Source organism: Chanodichthys erythropterus, chromosome 2, assembly GCF_024489055.1.
Source record: "Chanodichthys erythropterus isolate Z2021 chromosome 2, ASM2448905v1, whole genome shotgun sequence".
In the NCBI taxonomy this organism is placed as follows: Eukaryota; Metazoa; Chordata; class Actinopteri; order Cypriniformes; family Xenocyprididae; genus Chanodichthys; species Chanodichthys erythropterus.
The window spans coordinates 17,993,143-18,000,990 of NC_090222.1; positions in this window are offsets into that span (position 1 = coordinate 17,993,143).

Below are 7,848 nucleotides of genomic sequence, written 5' to 3' on the forward strand. Positions count from 1 at the left end.
AAGACTCAGAGGATGAAAGCAAGAATGAAGGACCTCTAATGTTTTCTTTACCCTAGCAGCCACTGATGTGGAGAGAAAGCTGTCGTTTGGCTTGCTGTCAAGCTCCGCCCACTGAATGATTTACAAATGGCACGCTGTAATTTACTTGAATGAGAATGCATCACTGGAGTTTAACAAGTGATGTCAGAGGGCTTTCCAAGATATCACACAGAGATGTTGACACACACACACACACACACACCCTCCTGCTTACTGCAATTCGCACAGAGTACTACTGAAGGGATCTTTGATTATAAAACAATGCAATAAAATGCACAAGTATACACAAGTTTGATGAATTGTACCTGTAAATGTATAAAGATTAGCTCATCTCACATAGGAATTACTGTATATAGTACACCTGCTTTATTGCTCACAGGACCATTATGATTTTAAATACACCATGAAAGAAAAGCATTGTGAAAGCATACTTGTTGAAACTCTCTTGCTATCATATCCTGATAGCAATCAATAATATAAGTGGTCTAAATATTAAAACATGTACATATGTGTGGCGACCAGGGCGAGCGAGAGCCGTGAGGGAATGGCGCGAGGCCAGTGACGCAAGTGTTAACGAGTCTCTTACAGAGGAGCTCCGGGAGCATAAAAGGAGGAGCGACGACAGTGAAGGACGAGAGAGGACCAGGCCTGGACTTTACGTTATGTTTTATTATGTTTGTGTGGCCGGCAGACGTCCGTGAGGGTCTGCCGGCATTACTTTCTTTTTGTTCTTTGTTTATTTTATTAAAGATTATTGTTTGAACGTTCGCTGGTTCCCGCTTCCTTCTTCCCACATTTACGAACCGTGTTACATTATGTCTTCTGTGGAAGTCTCAGGACCAAAAAAAAAAAAAGTTTGTCCAATCACTGCATTCGATCCGAATATAATGATACGATGTCCTACCTTCCTGTCAACATGTATTTCCATACCTCCGCACACCCTGTTCACGCAGACATCACACGTCATGAAAAACAGCAGCAGCCACCTTTTACAGTTCCTACTGAACCAAAACAACGTGCTTATGCTGCATGCACGCCATTTAGTAACCGTAATTACGATATGGCAACCAGTGACTTTCCTCAAACTAGGATTTATGTGTTTCTATGCCAACACTATCAACATTGAAATGAATCTGCAGCAGTCAGGTGGTACAAGTAAGTTGTTTACATTCGTTATTATTGCAGTGTTCTGTGCTTTGAGACATGAGATAATTTAACGTCGTCTCTTGTGACGCTTTACAGAATTTCATGTGTTTTGAAGGAGGCGTGGCTTTGGAGAGTGCTCTGAAGGGAAATGGGATCTTATTTATATATATATATATATATATATATATATATATATATATATATATATATATATATATATATATAAAAATATATATATATAAACACTTTTTAATCAGAGAATAGCATGAAGGCAGTTAAACTCCTGGGATATTGATCTGGTCAGTTAAGTAGCAGAGGGGGCCGTTAATCAGTTTCAGCTGCTTTAGTGTTAATGAAATTAACAACAGGTGCACTAGATGGGCAACAATGAGACGACCCCTAAAACAGGAATGGTTTTACAGGTGGAGGCCACTGAGATTTTTTTCCTCTACTCATCCTTTCTGACTGTTTTTCACTAGTTATGCATTTGGCTAGGGTCAGTGTCACTACTGGTAGCTGGTAGCAGGCAATACCTGGACCCTATAGAGGGTGCACAGGCAGTCCAACTCCTCCAGAATGGCACATCAATATGTGCCATTGCCAGAAGGTTTGCTGTGTCTCCCAGCACAGTCTCAAGAGCATGGAGGAGATTTCAGGAGACAGGCAGTTACTCTAGGAGAGCTGGACAAGGCCGTAGAAGGTCCTTTTCCCATCAGCAGGACCGGTATCTGCTCCTTTGTGCAAGGAAGAACAGGATTAGCACTTGCAGAGCCCTACAAAATGACCTCCAGCAGGCCACCGGTGTGAATGTCTCTGACCAAATACTCAGAAACAGACTTCATGAGGGTAGCCTGAAGGCCTGACATCCTCTAGTGTGCCCTGTGCTCACTGCCCGGCATTTGCCATTAAACACCAGAATTGGCAGGTCCGCTTTTCAGATGAGAGCAAATTCATCCTGAGCACATGTGACAGACGTGAAAGGGTCTGGAGAAGCTGTGGAGAACCTTATGCTGCCTGTAACATTGTTCAGCATGACCAGTTTGGTGGTAAGTCAGTGATGTCTGGGGAGGCGTATCCACGGAGGGATGCACAGACCTCTTCAGGTTAAACAATGGCACCCTGTCTGCCATTAGGTATCGGGATGAAATCCTTGGACTGGTGCAGTGGGTCCTGGGTTACTCCTGGTGCACGACAATGCCCGGCCTCATGTGGCGAGTATGCAGGCAGTTCCTGGAGGATGAAGGAATTGATATCACTGAATGACCCCCACGCTTGCCTGACCTAAATCCAATAGAACACCTCTGGGACATTATGTTTCAGTCCATCTGATGCCACCAGGTTGCGCTTCAGACTCTCCAGGAGCTCAGTGATGCCCTGGTCCAGATCTGGAAGGAAAAACCCCAGGACACAATCCATCGTCTCATTAGGAGCATGTTCCAACGTTGTCAGGCATGCTTACAAGCACGTGGGGCAAAATGGACTAGCCTGCTGCATCATTTTTTCACATTGATTTTCAGGGTGTCTTTGAATTCAGGTTTATTCTGTTAATAATTTTCATTTCCATCAAACAATGTGGCATCCTTTTTTTCCTAACAGTTCCTAACTTATTCTCTGGGAACAAGCCTTAAAATCTCACGAAACGCTGGCACCAATGCCTTTTCAAGGTTTTTGTCTGATACACTGTTGCTCCCAGATACAAGGCATCTGCAGCCAATCACTAGCAAAAAATGTGTCACTAGCAAAAAAAAAGTTTGCCAACCACTTTAAACCACAAGTAATTTATCAGATTTAATTTAATAGTGGCTTCCCCAGTGCATGGCTACAACACCCATTTCTATTTTGCAGCAATTTCCCATGTGATGAAAACACTGCTCAATTCACATATTGTTTTTCCTACATTTCTATATCCAGAAATTAAATTCACAACTTGGATGCAAACAGTGTCTGCTTGCCTTGATTGGTCATGCCATTAAAGCTCACTGAATTGAATTGAAAGAGAGAGTAAGAGAAGCAAAAAGAGAGAGAGAGGCCAAGCGCCTGTTCTCAGACAGTGAGTGATGCCATGAGCTTCAAACACAGTGAAGAGGTTAAGTACCTATTATGGGATTGTGGAGGCGTAATAAGACTTGATGGAGTAGACGCAGGCTTGCCACCACAGCCAGGGCCCAGAGATCCCCACACTCTCTGAAAAGAGAGCGTGAGAGAGAGAGAAATAAAGAAAGAGTGAGAGCTCCCCTTCTGTCCCCTTTCTCCCCTCTCTGACACTAATATGGAAAAAACCATGTTTTGAGTGAATACGAATGCAAATATTATTCTTCCTGACTATTACCACTGCAAGCACCTCTGCGCGGGCAGCCAAAGCGTTGGGACAAAAAGGCCAAAGACTTTCTCAGCGCCTTCAAAGAGAGCCTACATAAAATAAACACTGCCATCAGATTACAGCCGCTAACATGGCTCAGTGTTAGGCCGAGGCCGGGCGCGCAACTGCCCGGTAAGTGTGGGGTCCGCTCAGTCAACACGATGACGCAGAACGGAACAAAAGCACGACAGAAAAAGCAGGTCTGTCGGAACACAGCCCCAACCCGCAGCACCGCTGACCCCACCGCCGCTGCCCAGACCCAGAAGAGAGGAGAGAGACGAGGGGATGAGAGGAGCGTGGAGGACAGAAGAGGTGGGATGGCCAAAGGGCTTGAGCCCGGAGTCGAGGTGTGGTGTGCGTTTTGGACGAGACCCCTAAACCCGAGACCAGAGCGGAGACTCCCAGGGAAGGCAAACCTGAAAGAGAGCAAATATAAAAGGGAGGGGCAAGGAAAGGTGGGGAGAGAAATGCAGAGCAAAGGTTAGGGTGGAGTGAGAGAAGCTGGATGAGAGATGTAGGGAGAGGTAAAAGGGACATCTGAGCAGTTGATGTTTAGAGACAGACAGAACGGGAGCGTCACCGGTGGATAACCTCTCAGTATGACATCACAGGGCTCTTCTAATATGGTGGGCAGCGATGACGTAATCCGCCTGGCAGCAGGAGAAAGTGAATCGGTCCCGGAGGAGAGCTTGGGTGTTTCACTCATCCCGCGTCTAACCTCAAACCTACACACAGTCTCTCTTTCCCATGCACGCACACACACACACACACAGTCCATTTCATATTTCTCTTTTACACATCAAGGATTCGCTTCTGTAAGAATGTAAATGAACATTGACACGTGTTCACTCCCTCTCCATTCACGGATAGAAATACACACGCAAATATGCAAGGATAGATTTTCTCTCTCTAACTCTCTCTCTCTCACACACAAACACACACACACAGACTTTGTCAGAGCAGGGTAGGAAACTCAGGGCAGCTCAACCTCACTGACCGCACTGGCTGCAGACACATCTACTGCGCACACACGTCTCCATTTATACTATTCACCATCTTTTGGGGCTAGCATAATGACGATTTTTATTTATTTATTTTTAACTCTTAAAGTTCTTGATAAATTAATCAGATTGGATATTTCAGAATTAAAATCTGAAATGTATTTTAATTTTTTATATTTTAATTTTTATATTTTTTATATATTATAAACTCCACACTGTAAAAAAGAATTGTTGGTTTAACTTAAAAAAGTAAGTTACCTGGTTGAGTTCATTGAAATTAAAAATTTAAGTTAATAAAAAGGTGGCGATTGGTTTAACCAACAGAAACTCAAAATGGTATGTTATCTGAACCACATTAATTATTTAAGTTGATTTGACAAAATAATTGAAATTTAATTAAAATGTGAGCATCAAAGAGGATGTAGAATTTGAATTTAGGAAATAGAATCAAAATGAAGTGAAATTCAATTAACTGTTCAACTGTCAATTAACTAACTCTAACTAAAAAAGCATAGCTGGGCAAAGGCAGTTTAAAGTATAAAAATTCAAATTTTGAAGGTTTATAGGCCTCACAGATGGATGGATAGATATTCAATTTTTATTTAGTTTATATATTTTATGTTTAATAAACTAACCTTTCTGGACCAGGGTGGAAGAACACCTCTGAATAATGCATTAACAGTGTTGTATTTCTACAATACAACAGAAAATAGTAGTAAATATAAAATATTTTTCTGAAAAGCATGGCTATACTAATCCACCAGATCAGCACCAAATCAGCATACAACTGGACCATCATACAACCTGAACTAAACATTCATGCCAGTTGGTCTTTTCTGCAGTGTCAGTAAAGCATCTAAAAACAGCGTGATTCCACTTTACTTTAAAAACTTTTTGTTTCATTTCAGTTTTGTATATTTTGTTTATAGTATTTCAGGCCCATGTTTTCTTATCCTTGAACAACAGATAAGGTACATCAGCTGAGGAGCAGCCAGTGGCCTTAAGTTTCAGGTTATTTGGGTCGCAGCCTGGAAAGCCCCATGTTGTGTAATGAAGGCAGATCTCAATAAGAACGGGATTAAGACTGTCAGACTATAAACTTGCTTGCGTCAGAATTTTGAAAACTTGAGCATCATACAATATTCTATATGCAGGAGATGTGTCGCACACGCTCAAAAACACAGTTAGCCCATGAACACACACATCCCGACACATACAGAGACCCTCCCTTTCTCTCTTTCCTGACTCAGCGGTTTTGTAGGAAACCTGTGTTCCTTTGAAGAGGGAAGAATCTATCATTACTTGAGAGATGTAGAAAAAGAAAGCAAAGCAAGAATAAGTGCTCCATTGTCTACCCCGTCACCCCTCCTTCCCCCTCTGCCTCCAAAAAATAATTGTGTTGTCCTAATTACAGAGAGGAACTTCAACAGGTGCGGGGAGCTGCACCTGGAGGAATGGGTGTAGATCTACGCTCAGAGTGCATGTGTGTGTGTTTTTATGGCCGGCCATGTGAGCAATACAGACACACTTTTAAGGACCGGGCAGACAGTGACACAGAAAGAGGATGGGGAGGCTGACTGTTCACATCAACACTGGCATCACTGACCCATAGCTGTATGACCAGTATGCCTGAAAAACATCTTTACTGCTTTAACCCAAATAATAATCATAAATTATTCCATGATGAATGGATGACAAGTTCAAAATAGCCCCTGGACAGTCTCGCTCATAAACCACACAGATTTGCTAATCAGAAGTCGTATAGTAACTTAATTGATTAAATTTCCACCACAGGGAGGCTGAATCATGACTCATGCAAATCTGCCACCGACTTGAGACGATGACATGGCGCGGATGATGGGGTTTAAAACAAACGAGGGCTGGTGCCGCTGGCAGGACAAATTTAAAATCCGGAATGATGTAAACGGCTCTCACGGGATCACATTCTTACCGTAAAAACTGCATAATGAAACAATTGACCGGAAGGGACGGAGATCTGGCACGTTGTCAAGATAAAACGCGGAAAAGACAACAGTGTTTTACAATAAGTGTGGATTAAAGACTTGATATGACGTAGGTACACGTCTTGGGAATTTTTTTTCATATCCTCAAAAACATGCAAATCTAAACAAATGAAGCAAGGATGGGCTTGACGCCACTTCCATCCAGCGCTTCATTTAGTCAAGAACAGTGAGTGTTTATTTTCTAACGTCACTGGGTGAGAACTCAACAAACACTGTGAAGTGTCCTTTCTCCGTCACAACATAAGAGATAGCTCTGTCTACAGTAAATGTACACCAAATACACTTAACCCTGGGCGACGTTTTTAATACCACTTTCAACCCTGGGTTATTACATTAGCACATCTTTTGCGTAGTAAACTAATACAATGCGAAGGGCCATTCAAACAGGTTGTTTTTCTATGTAAACGCGCTAGATGTTCGTGTTTGACCATTGTCTTTTGCAGCGTCTCTAAAAACTAGTTAAACACAGTTAAGTTCAACTAAAAAAAAAAAATCTCTATATAGACTTTTTTTATCATTTCACTACCCTCCCTCTCGCGCTTTTAACAGCAAAAATCGTTGTGTGAATGGCGTCATGGACGGTTAGCTACAGTCAGCTAATCATAAACCGCCTTGGGTGCTTACCTCATTAAATATCCATGCACTTACATGCACTGTGATTAGTGTCCATATCTTAGAAAACGGTTAAAATGCCTTAAACGGGAGTGTAGACACTATATTATTTGTGTCTGCCTCTCTTAATTGTTTGAGTTGACAGCCAGAGCAGATTTACGAGGCGAACCTTCCAGAGATTAACAGGTAAGTCATGAGCTGCATTCGCCCAATCACTGTTGTTGACCTCATAAATATGTAATGTTATCCTAGATAAATGTCGGAAACCCGAATGCCATGCACTACTAAGACGAATTTGTTGTTGTTTGCCTCATAAATATGTAAATATGAACGTTAATCCTAGGTTTAAATGTCGGAAACCCGACTAGCATGAATTACTTAAAGCGAATTCCAAACGACGTTTTTGCACCCTTGTTTAAAGGGGACGCCATTTATAGAGGCGTGAACGAAAGTGAACAACTCAATCCCAAGTCCGTTAGAGAAGGGAACATGCGATGGTTTGTCGTGGTAACATTCAATGTGAAACTAATGAGGAAATTACGTTGTTTTTTCATTGCTCCCTTCGCCAAGTGCCTTCATTTATGACATACAAATGCTCACTTCAAAGTCCCCACTTCAAGGGCTCTCCCCTTCGGAGTGAGTAGGGCATAGGGATGATCACTTCCGA